An 18857-nucleotide genomic window follows, 5' to 3' on the forward strand; every position below is an offset into this window, starting at 1 on the left:
GCTGGGTGTCAAAGATGACGCCTAGGTTCCTGGCAGATTGTGTCGGTGTTGGGCAGCTACCTAAAGAAGGGGGCCACCAGTCATCTGACCATATGCCCTGGTCCTTGCCAAAGACCAGGACCTCTGTTTTGTCCCCGTTCAACTTTAGAGAGTTGGCAATCATCCACTCTGCAACAAGTTGCATGCAGGATCTAAAGTTAGAAGCAGTTTCACCAACAGAGTGAGTCAGGGATACCATAATCTGCGTGTCGTCGGCATACGACACTACCTCCATCCCCTGAGATCTTACTAGTCTTGCAAGTGGGGCCACGTAGATGTTAAACAGGGTCGGACTCAATGCCGACCCTTGTGGCACCCCACATTGCAAAGATTTAGCAGGGGAGAGGTATTCACCTAGCATGACACGTTGCTCTCTTTGTTGAAGAAAGGAGCTCAGGAGACTGAGTGCCGGTCCTTCAACCCCAGCCTCCCTTAACCTAGTTGTTAAAGTAAGGGGAGACAGGGTGTCGAATGCTGCTGAGAGATCTAGCAGCACCAGTACAGTGGTTAGACCCGAATCTACTTTTCTGCGGATGTTATCCATGACTTTCGTCAGCGCCGACTCCGTGCTATGCAGCTTTCTGAAGCCATGTTGGGACCCATCCAGGAAACCAGAGGTCTCGAGGAAGTTTGAAAGATGGAGATTCAAATGGGTCTCCAACATCTTAGCCGGGGCCGGCAGAAGAGAGATGGGTCTAAAATTCTTCAGTACTCCAGGGTCCAAGGTGGCCTTTTTCAGCAGCGGTTTTACAATGGCTTTCTTCCAAAGTGACGGGAAGATACCCTGCTCCAATGCTCCATTCGTAACTTCCAGCATTGAAGGGAGAATAGTCTCTCTGCAGTTCTTCAGAACTTTCAGAGGAACTGGATCAAGAGGAGATGACGATTTAGTTCTGTCCAACAGGCTATTAAGATCCTCTAACGAAAGGGCAGGGAAATGATCAAGGGAGTGAGAGGATTCAGTAGTCAAGGCTTCCAGGCGTGTAATTTGGGAGAGGTCATCCGCACTAAGCGAGTTCCCCTGCGACTTTAGAGCTATGTAGATATCATCTATCTTTTTGTAAAAAAAGTCAGATATGTCATTGCATAGCTCCTGGGAAGCGACTACAGGATCGGGGACCTGAAGAGAACAGAGAGAGTCCACTATTTTAAAGAGCTCTTTGGAAGATGTTAGGGAACAGGTTAGATCGGAAAAGTAGTCCTGTTTCTCCTTAATGATTCTGTTTTTATACTCTCGCAGTAGGCTCTTGTAGTCTTCCCTATCTTTGAGATCCCAGGATTTACGCCACTTACGTTCCTTCTGTCTACAAGATTGTCTGAGAAGCCTCAGATCGACGGAAAACCAGGGGGCAGTTGGCTTCTGTCTAGCCGCAGGTTTCAGGGAGGGGGGGGCTAGTTCGTCGACGGCTCTGGTGATGGTATCAGCGAGTTCTTGGGCCGTCTCATCTACATTCCGCTGAGATGAGATATGGGCATTGAGGAAAAAAGGGGCCACAGCCTCCGGAGTACAGTTTTTGAAGTTCCTTTTGAATTGTTTTTTACCCGGGACCGCAGTGACAACGGGGCAAGGGATGTCTAAGGACAGCGGGACTGCTGAGTGATCAGACCAGGTAATCGGGACCGGGGTGCCAACACCTAATCTGGGGTCGTTGGAAAAGATCCCGTCAAGGATGTGTCCCGCCTTATGAGTCGGGAGGAGAACTCGTTGGACAAAGTCACATGCCTCCAGAGAGTTGAGCAGGGAGCAGGTCTCTTTAGAAGTAAGATCCTCTAGATGAAAGTTAATGTCGCCCAGAATAGTAAGATGGGGTCTACCAAAATAGGGTTCCAAAATTCTGAAGAGTTCTGAGCAAAAGTTAGCTCTGGACCCCGGGGGCCTATAAAGTAGTATGCCCGAAAAGGAGCTTACTGGAGTGTGGACAATACAGAAGTAAAGCGCCTCAAAAGGATCCGTAGAGACCGATAGGGGTTTAATGGTACATGTGAGAGTAGATTTAAAAAGAATGGCAATTCCACCCCCTCTACAGCGTTCTCGGTCTAACCTTAGACAGGTATATCCTTCAGGTATGGCCAGAAGCAAATCATGGCCCGAGGACTCAGTGGCCCACGTTTCAGTAACAAAGATCCAATCAGGACTCCTTGAACTAACGAAATCGTGGAATTCAATCCCATGTTTGATCAGTGAACGCGCATTGATCAAAAAACCATGTTTAGATTGGGAAGTATGACTGGCCGGCAAAGGAAGAGTAGAGAAGCTGTGGTCCTGAGTGGGACCGGCAATAGAGACGCTGCAAGAGGGACACTTGTGGGCGCAACACAGTACCTCGGGTCTAAGCTGATGATGGCAGCCAAGCGCCGGGGGTCTAAGGGATTGAAGGGTGGCAAATAAATCCTCCCGGGATATGGGCGTGTAGTCGCCGGGAGATCCAGAGTCCAGCCCGTCCAGCAGCGCGTCCTCAGCGCGGACGGGCGCAGACGGGCAGGACTCTGGCACGACTCCGGCGCAGATCCGGCGCTCCCGCTGATCGCGTCCGCTGCGCGGAGTCATCACTGCCCGTTTTTATGGCGCCAGAAATCGCGTCACAATTAGCTGCCTGACCTAAGATGGCCGCCAAAACCGGTGCTCTGCTCTCGGCGTCAATACTCGGCCGAGAGCAGGTCCGGTTCGAAAATCAGGGGTTCTGTTGCTATGAAGCGCAAGGGGGCTCAACAGGGGGGTCGCAAGCACCTATTACAGTCAGGTGCACAAAAAATACAATTTCCACAGTTTCAGATCGATAAAAACAATTTACGATTTTAAAAGAGCTAGAGACCTCCCGGCTTCCGCCTCAGGAGGGTGAGAGATGCGTGCAGGTAGAATTACCAGCTCCTTCCTCCGCGTCCCTTTTATGGCGCCAGAAATCGCGTCACAATTAGCTGCCTGACCTAAGATGGCCGCCAAAACCGGTGCTCTGCTCTCGGCGTCAATACTCGGCCGAGAGCAGGTCCGGTTCGAAAATCAGGGGTTCTGTTGCTATGAAGCGCAAGGGGGCTCAACAGGGGGGTCGCAAGCACCTATTACAGTCAGGTGCACAAAAAATACAATTTCCACAGTTTCAGATCGATAAAAACAATTTACGATTTTAAAAGAGCTAGAGACCTCCCGGCTTCCGCCTCAGGAGGGTGAGAGATGCGTGCAGGTAGAATTACCAGCTCCTTCCTCCGCGTCCCTTTTATGGCGCCAGAAATCGCGTCACAATTAGCTGCCTGACCTAAGATGGCCGCCAAAACCGGTGCTCTGCTCTCGGCGTCAATACTCGGCCGAGAGCAGGTCCGGTTCGAAAATCAGGGGTTCTGTTGCTATGAAGCGCAAGGGGGCTCAACAGGGGGGTCGCAAGCACCTATTACAGTCAGGTGCACAAAAAATACAATTTCCACAGTTTCAGATCGATAAAAACAATTTACGATTTTAAAAGAGCTAGAGACCTCCCGGCTTCCGCCTCAGGAGGGTGAGAGATGCGTGCAGGTAGAATTGTGCACCTGCAGCACTATCGATAACTAATTGTGCACCTGCAGCACTATCGATAACTACGACTCTGATAACTAACGTTTAAATCGTAGCTGCCAAGGTTTCAGATTGCTTATGTATGACGTTTTCATAACTTCAGTGTAATCAAGAGTGACATTCAGCGACTATGAGTGACACTTTGTCGCAAGCAAATCCAACAAGGAAGACGAGAGAAACATATAAATGTCAGCAATTACACTCAATGAAGCAATGAGAAACTCTATGAAGAGCTTAAAACTGCTACATAGCACCATAAATTTAAGGGCACTAACCTAGTGCCCTTACATAGGGGGTGCTGCACAGAGGGTGGTCATCGCTGCAGCCAGGCTCCAGATTCAGGGGTTTTGAGGGAAGGAAGAGGTGTGAGAAGGATACATGGGTTTGCTTCCTGGTGATTGTAGGTCGCTGCAGTCAGTCCCCAGGTTCAGGGGTCTGAGGAAAGGAGGTTGGAGAAGGTTCCATACATGGGGGTGCTGTCTGGAGACTGTTTTTGCTGCAGCAAGGCCCCAGTTTCAGGGGTTTTGAGGGAAGCAGAGGGGTGTGAGAAAGCTTCATACACATTGCTGCCACTCAACTGCCAAATGTATGTCACTTTGTGTAACATTTTCCTGCGAGCAAAACCAAGCAATAAAGTGGTTGATAAAAGATAAATATTAGAAATTACACTTTTTTGATCAATGAGAAGCCCTAAAATATCTTTGAACGGCAGCAAAAACCCCTGAAATGGAAGGTTAAAATACTGATACAAAGCTTGGTATACTAAAAAAATATAAAAGTAAAGCAATCATCATAAAACATCTGACATCGCCCCCCCGATGTCATTGTCAACTAGACAACGGCAAAACATCAGCCCTCATCCTCCTGGACCTGTCAGCCGCCATCAACACGCTCTGCCATCGCACTCTACTGACACTCCTCCTAAAAGCCGGAATCCAAGAGAAGGCCCTTGACTGGACCATGTCCTTCCTCTCAGGCAGAACCCAGAGAGTCTGCCTCCCACCCTTCCGATCCGAAGCCACCAACATCATCTGCGGGGTACCCCCAGGGCTCATCCCTCAGCCCGACGCTGTTCAACATCTACATGGCCCGCCACCACAACCTCAACATCATCTCCTACGCCGACAATACCCAGCTCATCCTCTCCCTCACCAAGGACCCACACACCACCAAAACCAACCTCCACGAGGGAATGAAAGCCATCGCCGACTGGATGAGGAGCGGCCGTCTGAAGCTGAACTCGGACAAGACGGAGGTCCTCATCCTCGGACCCACCCCCTTAGCATGGGACGACTCCTGGTGGCCAACCACACTGGGAACAGCACCAACACCCACCGACCATGCACGCAACCTAGGGTTCGTCCTCAACTCCTCCCTCTCCATGTCCAAGCAGGTCAACGCCGTCTCCTCCTCCTGCTACAACACCCTCCGCATGCTTCGCAGGATCTACAAGTGGATCCCCACCGAAACAAGAACGGTAACACAGGCCCTCGTCAGCAGCAGACTAGACTACGGCAACGCACTCTACGCAGGAATCCCAGCCAAACACCTACGATGACTACAACGCATCCAGAACACCTTCGCCCGACTGATCGTCAACGTCCCCCGCACCAGCCACATCACCAGCCACCTGAGAGACCTACACTGGCTCCCTGTCGACAAGAGGATCACCTTCAAGCTCCTCACCCACGCACACAAAGCACTCCACAACAGCGGACCAGCCTACCTGAACAGCAGACACAGCTTCCACACCCCTACCCGCCAGTTCCACTCCACCAGCCTCACTCTCGCCGCTGTCCCCCGCATCCAACGAACGACCTCCGGCGGCAGATCCTTCTCCTACCTCGCCGCCAAGACCTGGAACACACTCCCTACCAACATACGACAGACCCAAGACCTACTCGCCTTCAGAAGACTCCTCAAGACCTGGCTCTTCGAGCAGTAGCAGCAGCCCTCCCCCTCCCCTCAGCTCCTTGGGACCCTCACGGTAAGTTGCGCGCTCTACAAGTACTCTGATTGATTGATTGATTGCACTTCGTTACGTCCTAATAATACAGTTAGGTACCTGCTGCAGAGATCAAATAAACACAGGGTGGATATTCTGATGTTCCAGCTAGTACAAGAAAATCTAAATCACACACAGCTGGTACATATTTTTACCATTTATCTGTATACTTCATAGAAAATATATACATGGAAATACTTCATGGAAAATATATAAATGGAAAGCACGTTTAAATGTGTTGTAGGGACTAATACTTAAAGTAAACAAACACAGAATTTGCAAATGAATACATAGGATTTTGTTTCCAATTAGTATAAGTCATGTTCAGGATCCAGGCCTTTGCAGACTTGAAAATACAACTAATGGCTGGTAATTTTCTCTCAGAAAGATGTTAACATTAAACAGAAATGCATGACTCACCCGAGTGCTGCCATTCCACAGTCTGTCTCAGAGCACACGGCGAGTCACACAGAGGCCATGACTCACCCGAGTGCTGCCATTCCACAGTCTGTCTCAGAGCACACGGCGAGTCACACAGAGGCAGCTCTAAACACTATCTCGCTCTGGCTGGCGGTAGTTTTTAGTGATTAGGGGCCACTGGAATGTTCTTTTCCGGCAGGCCAAGCAGTATTGAAGCAGGCTGGATAGCAAATCAGGGGGCGCCAGTCACGCACGCCAACAACCCTCTAAAGCAGGGGTCTCCAAACCGGTCCTGGAGGGCCGGATCCATGCCAGAGTTTTAAAACAACTACATGTATCTCAATGGGGATATCCAAAAAATCTTGCATGGATCCGGCCCTCCAGGACCGGTTTGGGGACCCCTGCTCTAAAGGCTCGAGTGCACACAGAGGGCATTGACAATTTCATGTCACGTGAATCTGAGCCTTGCACGCGCCCTCAATCTGCTGCGGAATATGAAAGCGAAAGTTGAATTTGTCTCCACTTATTTTTAGACTATAATGAAACCAACACAAACTGATGATGGTGCTGGGTAGCGCCAGTGGCGGAGTTTATAAGCAACACAAGGTACAGCCTGGTGTGGTGTCTGTTCTCCCGAAGGGGCTCCCTGGAGCTTCAGGGACCCCCGCACCGCAGGGGGCTGCGAGGGCCTGTCTTATGCCCCTGCCCCCGATGTCCACAGAGATCAGCTCGCACATTAGTGTGGCTGCAAGGATCGGGCTCTGTCCATGGCTGGCATCCAGTCTTCTGCATGCCCAGTCTCGCTGAACACCAACAGCCGTGCACAGCAGCATTTGACCACAGGCAGCATGCACAGCCTCCCACGCTCCTCACTCCAGCTCCGTAACAGAAGTGTGTATATCAGTGCTTAATTTGAGCAGAAGGTTTCCAGTGTTCAACACCGGCACTTAATTGTCAACATGGGCACTTGTGACAGTTTGCCACAAGGTGGCACTGTCTGGTTAATTTAGAGATGACCACACAACAGTTAATTATTAATTCAATATACATTAAAAATGACTATTACCTGCCGACCAAGCCATTCTTATAGTGTTGGGGGCCTGAAATAGTCTCAACTGTACCACTTGTACAAGTGTGATGGTTAGTGGTTGTGTTGGTGCTGTCACTACACTGTTTTGGTACAGCGCTTTAAGAACTAAACATAATATGACCTAGTTACTATTTTGTATATCCCAAGCAGATGCTGATATTTTGTTTTAGTGTCACTGAATGGACGTCGATTCTATACGTCATTTCTACAAACTTTATTAGCTTGATAAGATTGCATCACTTTTCATTAAGTTTTGTATTAGGATTCTATGTCAGTCCACTGAGGCTCAAATTATGCTTCTCAATCTTTAATACACAAACAGCAGCAAAGGGTTAAACTTTAAACAGCATACCCCGGAAGGACGACCCCCTCCAGGTCTGCACCAATCAGTACACACTATCATGAATAAATGTCCACGAAGTTGTTGTCACTTCCTCTTTCTTTGCTGCTGCAGCAGTGAGATAAGTGACTCTTTATTTCTTGTATTTTATTGTGGTGTTAAATTGACTGTTTAAGTTTATTGTGTATAGCGCGCTGTATTGCATTTCTTATACCTACTACTTGCGTTCATTTTTCAGAAGGTTTGGGGGCTTTAATGCCCTTCCGTCATGCGCGCTAGTTATTTTATTTTATATATTTTATTGGTCTGACGTCGCGCTGCTCTCTGTCTCCTCTATTGTGCACGTGCAACTTCTTTCACGGAGTTTGAGGCTTCGGTGCCCCTCCGCAGTGTTTTCGCTTTGTGGGCAGTGGCGAGGGAGCGGAGCTGCGCACTTCGGTGCGCAATGGAAGCAGGCTCGTTACAGCCTCACATTCCTGACATTGTGCGCATGCGCGAAGAGCCGGTTTCATTTTCTGTCATTGGCTCTTCGCGCATCAGCATCAGTGTTGCCTGTCACAAATTCCCTGCTCATTTAACGCTTACCGGAGCAATTTTCCGGATCAGTGCTTTGCATTAGGGGAGTTTTACGTCAAGCTCCTGCCACTAATATAAATATTTGGATATTTATATAAAAAATTCATATAGAACTTTATATTTTTTGTTACATAGTTATTATTTTGATTTAATTTTTATCTTTTTGAGACCCAGGTTCTTTCTACTCAGAAAAGCCTTCAGGAGGTCTTCTTTTCCCTTGGGTTACCCCCCCACCCCCCAGAATCTCCTTCAGACCTCCTATACTATACTGTATAATGGCGTACTACGCTGAGGAGGAAGACAAGTGGGTTGAGTACAATGAATATGAGGAATATCAGGAGCCTTATGAGGATGACTTGGAGGAGAACCCTGTAGAAGTCCAGGATACCCACGTCCGGGGTTTGGTGAATAAGGCACTTATCAAGGCCTTGAAGCCCCTAGCGAAACCCCTTAAATCTTTCGGTAAAAGAAAGTCTAGGTCTTCTAGTAAGGACACTTCTGCCCCACAGGCTTCGGCTGAAGTACTGATTAATATGGCAAAGAATGTTCTTAAGGACCACGGCTCCTTGGCAAGCAGGGATACGCAAGAGGAGTCTTCTCCGGCTACCCTGGATACGACAGATTCTGACCACTCAGTGAAACCCAAGAAGGTCAAAAAGACAAAACATATGTTTTATGATGCACAGGAGGATGTGACACCAAAGAACTTGCTTTTTAATCCACAAAACTTGATTCATCCTAGATCCACTGAATGGGTTCCCTGTGTTGAGGTGGCACACTATGTGCAAAATAATTTGCGGCAGAGTTTTGAGAACCAGGTCAGGGCCACCTTGCGCTCGGAATGTCCCCGACCTTCGCTGTTGGGGAAAGTGGCGGATACGCCAGAATTGGACCCTAACATGGCGACATTCATGCGAAAATTCGCCAAAGATCCCAAAAAAGGTTTGGATAGGGCTTGGAAAGGGTGCCAAGACAAAATGTTAGATATCTCGGGTCTGCTGACTAAGATATTAGATGCTGCTGTTACAGCTAAGGATAAGGGTGTTCCCCTGGATGCTTCCGACGTCATGGAATGGGCACAACGCGCCATGTGTTTTCTAGGCAATGCCAACGTGGCTTTATCCACGGAGAGAAGAAGGTCTTTTCTTATGCGAATTGATCCCCAACTGGTGGAGATGGCAACTACGGAACCGGGTTCCATGGCAAATGGCATGTTGTTTGGCGTCAAAAAGATGGGCAAATATGTGGCCACTTTTTCTGGCTTGGATAAGGCACAGTCCAACATCAAATGCGTTTTTCACTCAGGTATTTTTAATAGGGCCAGCCGTTACAGAGGTCGAGGGTCCGGCCGAGGTGGTAATCAGACCTCTAGAGGTGCAGAACAACGGGGCAGAGGAGGTTCCCAAAGATCAAATTTCTACCCGACCCGCAACAGACGCTTGCCTCTCAGACTATATCATTGCGGACGTTAGCCCGCCTCGTGGGTTTGTTGGCGGCGTCCATACAGGCGATTTTTCCCGGCCCGTTACATTGCAGGGCCTTACAGAGGTTGAAGATTCTGCATTTTCTCAGAGGTCTTCACTATGCAGAGCAGATAACGATCTCATGGGAGGCGCGCTTGGGGATAAATTGGTGGTTAGAGCACATGGACGCTTGGAATGGCAGGGCCATTTTTGCGGCGAGTCCGGATGTCATCATAGAATCCGATGCCAGCCGGTGGGGCTGGGGTGCTTGTTGTGGGACCATGGAGACCGGGGGTCGGTGGTCCCAAGAGGAGCTGCGACTCCATATCAACTGCCTGGAACTATTGGCAGGGTCTTTTGCAATTCGAACTCTGTCTCCTTAGCGAGCGAGTTGTTGTATTCTTCTGCGTCTCGACAATGTGTCCGCGGTTCGTTATATCAACCGTCTGGGCGGTACCAGATCCCGACTTCTAGCGGAAATAGCCAAGGATTTTTGGCACTACTGCCTGGCTCACCACATTTCAGTGACGGCGGAATACATTCCGGGTTCGTCCAATGTGGTGGCAGATTGTAATTCCAGATTTCTGAGGGACTCAAGCGATTGCAGACTTCATCCCAGCGTGTTTCAGGCATTGTATTCCAAATGGGGACCGTGTGCGCTGGATCTGTTTGCACCCCGACTCAACAGACAGCTTCCCTTGTTTTACAGTTGGATCCATTGGCGATCAGCTCGGAAGCATTTCTTCAATCATGGACGACGGGCATTCTATATGCCTGCCCCCCCTTCGTCATGATTCCGAGGTTGTTAGCACAGACAAGCAGGCAGGGGGCAGAAATACTCTTAGTATCCCGATGTTGGAAGGGGCAAGCTTGGTTTCCGGTGGCAATGAGCTTATCATGTGCTCCACCGGTTCCGATCAGGTCATTCCCAGAGTTATTGACGGATCCAGTGGGCCTTCATCATCCCTTAGTCCTACAAGGTCATATGCCTCTCATGGCGTGGAGACTTTCCGGCGACGCTGGCAAGTGCCGGGAGTTTCACAGGACACTCTTTTTTTCTCTCCTAGTCTTGGGCACTTCCACGGCCAAACGATACGAGTCCGCTTGGCGACGATGGGTGCGTTGGAGTGGTGAACGACAGAGTGATCCCTTGGGATCCGGTATCTCTGTGATTGTGAATTTTTTATCCGACTTGGCTAAGTCTGGTATGGCTTATAGGACGGTAAACAATTTTAGATCGGCCTTTTCGGCAGGACATCCACATGTAGATGGTAGACCAGTGGGGGAACATCCTCTGGTCTTTAAGGTAGTACGGGGTATCAGATTGGTGAATCTTCCTCAACCTAGATATCAGTCGTTATGGGATGTTTCCATAGTTCTGAGGTACTTGAAAACTTGGCCAGCCAATGAAGGGCTGTCGCTCAAACAATTGTTTGCCAAATTGACGCTTTTGTTATGCCTTATTTCATGCAGACGTGTGTCTGACGTACGTGCTCTGGATTTAGCAGGTAGAGTGTTTACTCCGTCTGGAGTTTCTTTCACAATTTCCTGTCGTACTAAGACTCATTCTAAATGCATTTCTTATCCTGCCTTTCCTCATCATAGCAAACTGTGTGTTGTGCAATGTTTAAAGGTCTATGAAGATTGTACCAGAGAGTTCAGGAATGATGTGGCAGGTCAACTGTTGATTTCGCTTCAGAGACCTTTCCGCCCAGTATCTTCCGCTACTCTAGCCAATGTGGATTATCTGGTTATTGGCTCAAGCGGGAATTGATTCCTCCCTTTTTGGTGCTCACTCTGTGAGAGGGTTCATGGCCTCAAAAGCCTTAGCGACTGGGTCCAGATTGCAAGATATTATGACTGCGGCGGACTGGTCCTCTGAGTCCACTTTTAAGACCTTTTACCACAAACCTATTGTGGATGTTGGGTCTGTTGTAGTGGAGCAACTTTAAAGTAGCATAATTTGAGCCTCCGTGGACTGACATAGAATGAAAAATTTGCTAGCTAACGCGACAAAGAATTTTCAATTCTATTAAGGACACAAAGGCGAGAATTATCCCACCCAGGATGGATTACTTTATGTATTACATGTTCTTTCATGATTGTTATACTGATATTTGATTGCATATTTCAATGCTAATGTTTGACTTCTTATTTTTCCCACCCAATTTGTCAACTTGTGACTGTTATTTCAGTCTGACATGGGTATTATGGCTGTGTTTCTTGTTTCAGGCGACCAAGGAAAACAAACCTGAAGTGTGAGCTGTTCTGACGAGGCTTTGGACCGGCCTTCTACGTTTCGAAGAGGATGGTCACTGACGCGGTTCTGCGTCAAGTTTGGGTTCAGTCCTGTTACAGTTTATAGACATTTGCAAAGAAAGAGGAAGTGACAAAAACTTTGTGGGCATTTATTCATGATAGTGTATACTGATTGGTGCAGACCTGGAGGGGGTTCTCCTTCCGGGATATGCTGTTTAAAGTTGAACCCTTTGCTGCTGTTTGTGTAGTAAAGATTGAGAAGCATAATTCTCACCTCCGTGTCCTTAATAGAATTGAAAATTCTTTGTCGCGTTAGCTAGAAAGTTTTTCATTGTTAAGGCAATTGTGGAGTCATTGTTGCTTTATTTACTGTATTCTGATATCGGTAGGCAATTCGTTGTATTTTGTCACGGTTTATTGTCATATAGTTTCACTCTCGTGAAACTCCAGCGTTGAGTGGTTATCATGACCACCACGCAGTGACGTGACTTTGAGGAAGTTGGAGGGAAACAATGGAATTGCGTCGTGGTTTGTCTCTATAAAGTCTTGCCCGCGTTTAACTTTCGGTGATGAGTGGTTACCATGACCACCGCACGGTGATGTGATTTGAGGAAGTGGGAAGTAACAAATGGTATGATGTTGTTTATAAGCCCAGTTTCGTCATGGTGACAAACACGTTACGTTGTCACATGATCGTGAGACCAACGAAGAGGTAGGCGTTCATGGCGGCGTACTGAGGACTAGACGCGGAAATTAGTATCCACGATCTACGGTATGTGAGGGCTACCGCTGATTGAGAGTTACGCGAGCTAATATGACGTACCAACTCAAAGAGTTTGTGTCTGAACTTCGGTTTCTTTGCCCTTCAGGTGATACGATACCGAATTAAAGTTTTCCAAACAACGGGCTGAGATTTCTACGTGAGAGCTCGTCTCTATTACTCACGGTACGTGAGGACATGTTTACCAATAGCTAAAATAGAGGACTGGGTCAATTAAATTATGGTTTTATAGCTAGTATTTTGGTTTGGTACCCTTAGGTGGTGCGACATTGGAATAAAGTCTTTGCAGTAAGTGCAATTATTCTTTTGTTTAATTGACGTCTTTTTGTAAGTATTGGCTATGGTTGGCTAATATGAGATTACTTTTATTATACAGAACAGCGGTGAACTAATTTATTGATGCACTCCTGAATTTCAATATCCGACGAGTGTCTTTGACCCATAACTTTGAGTAAGTCGAATTTATGTAGGTTTCTTTCATGGTGTGTGCACAGGTGATGGTTCTTTTACACGTTTTTTCCACAGTCATGAACAGATACTATTTCTAGTGCATAGCAAGCACACATTGTCAGATATTGATGTGATGACCCTGCATTGAGTTGTCGATTTGTAAAATAGTACGTGTAATCTACTAATGTGTTGCATTATTGATTGATTTCCATTATTTTTGTCATCCACAGTGTTGCCCCTGACGAAGGGACAAGGACATGTCCTGAAATGCATTGGGCTATTAACATCTGCATTGTTTAAATATGAAAACTGTTTTTGTTATCATGTTTGATTGAATATTATGCTTGTAAATCTTTTTTTGTATACATCAAGGAAAGGATGTTTCCTCAATTGAGTACTGAATATGTAAAATCCATTACCAAAATAATAAATGAATACTGAATGTTAATTGTGAATAAAGATTATGTTTAAATTATAATTAATAGATTGTAAATTATTTATAGGAGTGCGTGCCGAGTCTAGCAGGCAGTGCAGCAAGCTAGCCACCATTTTTAGTTTACCTTGAGTGTGATTAGGTACACACCTTCGGACACAGCACACTGATCAAATTATTGAGTTGAACTAAAGAAAAAAACTTTTAAATAGGAGTGGGTAGACCACCCATCATTTGTCACTAGAAGCATGGCAGGGGCAAAGTGTAGTGCAAGCTACAGTGGCCTCCTGACCAGGGCCCTGGCACTTATTGTTTTACAAATTGATCACTCTATGTTTAGCTTTTATTAATGGTCTTAGGGGACAAGCTCTGTATCAGCCCATACACAAAACAAACTGGCAGAGTATGCCTGGCAAATAGCATATGCCTTAACGCCTGCCCTTACCCAAGCCCTATGACAGCTTCTGAGCCTCTGAACCAGCTGCATTCAGTCTTTGGCCATGCAATGTGGGTTCCAAGAGCAGGACCTTGTGGTCTATGGTCTGCTCATGACCTACTAGGCAGGCGAGCGAGGGTTATTTTAGAACACCTGTGGGTTCCAAGCCCTTGAAGCACATGAGAAGGGATTGAAGGAAGGAGACTGGAAGTAACTGAACCACAAATAGTAGATGACCTGATCTCACTTTGTTTCTTTTGCCTTGTGGCCTATGGTCTGCTCATGACCTCATGCTAGTTATACCAATAAATATTAGGATATAACAATACATCATTAAATAACTGCACATACCCAAATGATATAGTATCCATTGTAATGGCATTAAAGATGACACCAGTCAAAGAAGCATGCACTGGTTGACTACAGCCAACCCAAGGACTGTTGCCTGCAGGAGAGGTGTGGTGGTATGACAGAGGCCATTGAAAGGACCAGCAGGAGAAGTGCTGGTGTATGATATGTTCAACCCCACTACCAAAAGGAGAGGTACCAGTGTATGATGGAAGACCATCCAAAGACCAGATGCAGCATGCGAGTTGCCAGTATATGATGGAAACCACTCAAATCTCTCCACTAAGCATGATTGCCATCAAAATGGATTCTCCTATGTGAGCTCACTGACCTAGGACTAACAGGATGTACTCATCATTGTTGTCTTCCCCCTAATACATTTTCATAGCACAGTGCATATGTGACAGTAGAGACAAGCTGCTGGAGCCGGCTTTGTGAATTCCTTAGACAACTGCAGCGTTCTTGTCTGTAATGGAGATTTCCTCTTGTTCCCACTGGCTTTCTGAAGATTTAGTGGAGTTAGGGGAGGTCATGGATGGTCTGCTCTCCACTCTCCATGTAGATCTGTGAAGGTATTTGCTGACCTCTGATGGAGCGAGCTTCAGAAATAATTTTATTCTAGCTCGTGATGTCATACTCTCATAACTTGAAATAATATATTAATGAGTGTTTGCATGATTTGTTATAATTAAACCAATTTAGAGTAAGATTCCACATCATTATACAGAACTAATGTGCTCTTGTTGCATTTGCAAGTCTGTTTTGTAACACATGATTAATATTGTTTTGTCTGTTATGTCTGTCCTATTGTCTTTGTCACTATTAATATGCGGCTGATCATTCATGGCATGTGCTTTTTATATGTGCTTACATGTTTGTCCTATGTTGTGTTTGTCTGTCTGTGTATTATTTAATCATCTTTTTACTCTTTCAGAAACTTAAAGCTGGACACGACGAAGAATGGTAGATTTTAAATGTGCTGCTTTTCTGTGTGCTTCTGCTAGGTGACTTATACTAATGGGTTAACATTAGCTATGTAGGTTGGAAACAGAATGACTTTCATTACCTGAATTAATTATTGTTTTGTGTTTGTTTAAATAATAGTTTTTCTGGAAAGTGACGCGAGCTAAAAGTGGCGCAGTGATGCAAGCAGAAGTGGCGCAGAAAAAGCCTGCTGATGTTAAGCCACAGGAGAACATATATTTTGAAAAAGGATGACAAGCTTATGAACTCTTATTATGAAAGCTTTGAAAAGGAACTGCTAAAGACGACTCTGTGGAGTGGTTTGGTTGTGCCACGGAAAGCTCAGAACGGACAGGCTCAAGGTTGAAAGTAAGAGACGTGACAGATTTTGTATTGCTTGAACATCTTTGCTACAAAATGTAGCAGACTAAGGAACTGTCGCCAGGATTCTGTGCATGAACAATGGCTCTGTGTAAAAGCCTGGTATGTGGTGGAAGATGTCACAGTTTACTGTGGCGTGAGGTGATTCAGCCAATGGGGAGCCAGAATTCAGCTAATGGAATGTGAAAAATAGTTAGCTCAGCTTAATTTAGGGTATAAGAATAGGCTTTAGCTGCAGATTTTTTGGCTTACGCTTCTTGATTCCAGAGGGACGTGTTCTGCTGTCCGATGATTACACGTAAGGAAAGTAACTTTTTAAGACTTTGTTTTCAGGCGATGAGGGTAGAGACAGAGAGTTAGTTAGGATTTGGAAATGCTCTTTTCACTTATTTCGGCTAATGAATAACATTTTCTTGAATTAAGCTCTCTTTATAAATGCTGAATAAAACTTTCTTATGACTTTTTCTAATGCTTGCTTAATTAAGTTCCAAACCTAAGTTTTCTTAAATAGGTTTTAATAAACTTTTAAAATGACAAGCTGGTCTTGTTTATTGTAGATAGTTTATAGTTCAAAAACAAATACATATTAGATCCATTCGCCTCATGATTCAGCTGCTCTGTTATTCTTATGGGCCTGGTATTGATTGGTAAGTTTGGTGGTAGATGGTGACATCATTTATGCAGAATTTTAGTAAGTCGTATAAGCTAAGTGTCCAGGTAAGAATCATTTATAATGTAAATTTAACATTCAACAGTGTCATAGCTATGATCACTAAATTGAGGAAAGTGACCGAAGGGTTTCAGTAACAGCCAACATTGAATAGTATCAAAAATATATTTATTCTTTTTTTGGTTTTCAATTATGAACCTTTTTATATATTACAACTTGATCCAAGAATCAGAAGTCCGGCAACATTAAACCACCAAAACCATATCTCACAAATCATATGGTGGCATATAAACACCTTTACCACATAGTGTGGACACAATGAAGGACCACATGCACGTTATTATATATGCAGCCTAATTCACAAATTATTATTTCACGTGAATTATACAATATGATTGTGTAAAAGGTGTTAGGCGTCGACGTTTCGGTCCATGTAGGCCAAAAAGATCCGGAGGACCATCTTCAGGACAAAAAGGTTGCACAGGGGTATCTAATACAAACATAACAACATCAAAAAATATAATCAGTGAAACCCTAGGGTACACAGAGATTATTTTTCAGCTCAAAATAAAGAACAAAGTGACAATGCACTAGTGACAATACATTTAACTAGGTGTGGCATGCACCTTTGGACAACCACCAAGTGTACGCAAAACTAATACAAGAGTGCCAAAAAAGGGGGAAAAATGCCAGAAACAAGACCAATTGACCAGTGCCTAAAAGACCTTATTACTACCAAGCCAGAAAGGTTCAGAGCGTTAACCACTGTGAGTGCAAACACTGACAAACTATACCTGTGTACTATGTAGTATTTGCAAAGCCAACAACCAAAAACGCCTCACAGGTCGTTCTGTAAACCAATAAATGACTAGGTCAAGGGCGCTGTGTGAGTTAAAAAGTCGCTGTGAAAATGAGCATGCATATGCTGTAACTTACATCTGGCGGCCGCCCACAATTCTGAAAAACAGGCAAATACGTATTAGGGACCTGTATGTGCCCGGGCTATTTTAAATCATCAACTATCCAGCTTTCCACTTACTTTGCTGACCGAAAGACGCCGGCTCTAAGGAGTTTTTAGTAAGAGCGCTGGATCAATTTTGGTAGCTTCAGACGGTTATATGTTGTTTTTGACATGCATGTTACATATATGTTGGTATAGTCATAGGATCAATGTTAAACATATGTTGAGTTTTTGAGTTTTTTGATTTTGTCAGATTGTTATATGTAGTATGTAATCTTTGAGGGTTTTTCCAGCAGTGTGAAAAATTCCTGGTTGCCATGGCAAGAGTAGTGTGACTAGAAGAGTTACACAGTGCATTTGTCTGTTTCAAAATTGTGGTATAGAATATATCACGTGTTGTGGACGTACAACACAAGTTTAGGGACCTTAGATTGCATGGTTGAATGTATAGTGAGGATTGCCTATGAAATTATAGCATTAAGCAGAGGGACCTGGTGAGCCTGTTTTAAAACTTTCTGTGAAAAGAGTAGTAGGATTTATCCAAGCTTGAGAGAAGGGTAAGATAGCGTCGTCTATTCTTATCAACGCTTGACGTTTTCTGTGGTTGGTTCAAGTCCTGCCAAGAATTCGTGTGTGTATGATCAGGGTTTTCTTGTTTGAAAGTGTGTGAATGATTGGTAACCTAAAGGGTAGGGTAAGAATTACTCTATTGACAATTGAAACTATTCTGTGAGAATAGCGTTGTCTATTCCACACTGAGAATACTTGAATGAATGTGTAAAACTATCTCTTTGTTTAGAGAAGCAGACAAGTGGTTTCCTTTATGTAGTTATTAATTGTGTTTAAAAAAAGTAATAGGAAAGCGTTTCTGGAGCCTTCAGGGTAAAGAATGCGCTATTTTGAAATATTGTAAGGCGTTGCGCGTTATTTAAATTCATTTTAAAGCATTACACGCTATTTAAACTCATTAAAAAGTGCCCCGATCGAAAATTGTGAAGGAGGGGCTGATTTAGGAGTGAGAGCGTGTGAGGAGAGCCTGGAGCTGCAGCTGCTGTATACGTCAGAGCCCGCCGCGCTCTGATTGGTTGATGTGCCCTAGAGTGTCAGAGCAAAGCAGCGCTCTCATTGGCTGAGGCGCGATTAATGCTCGAAATTGTTTATTTTATAAGTGTTCCTGTTCTTTCTCTCGCAGATCGCGCTATTTTAAGAAAAATACTGGCTTCATTTCATGTCACATCACAGCTGATGTATGCTGGCGAGCGTAGCATTGTGGGGCTCGTTCAGTTGCACTTGTGAACATCCCCGTTTTAAATTCACTAATGTTTTAAAGCGTATAGCTAGCTAATCTGTGTGCTGAGCATTTTGTTAACCGAGCATTTTGTAAAGGAGGGGGGCGTAAGGGGAGAGCTGCCTGCAGCGACTGTCTACGTCAGCCGCCGCGCTCCCATTGGTGCAAACGCCGACGCGTCATAGGCAGAGCCGCGCTCTGGTTGGTGCAAACGCCGACGCATCATAGGCAGAGCCGCGCTCTGATTGGGCGAGGCTCCGTGAGCCGCGCTCTGATTGGGCGAGGCTCTCCCATTGAGTATTGCTTGGTCCTGAGTGTCACGGTGACGCGTGGTGTCACAAGAGGAGCCGCGACCTGATTGGTCAGAGCTTCGTGTTGTTGGACTTCTACTTCTCTTAGAAGGAGTGTTG

The sequence above is a fragment of the Lissotriton vulgaris genome, chromosome 8, assembly GCF_964263255.1.
Source record: "Lissotriton vulgaris chromosome 8, aLisVul1.2, whole genome shotgun sequence".
Classification (NCBI taxonomy): domain Eukaryota; kingdom Metazoa; phylum Chordata; class Amphibia; order Caudata; family Salamandridae; genus Lissotriton; species Lissotriton vulgaris.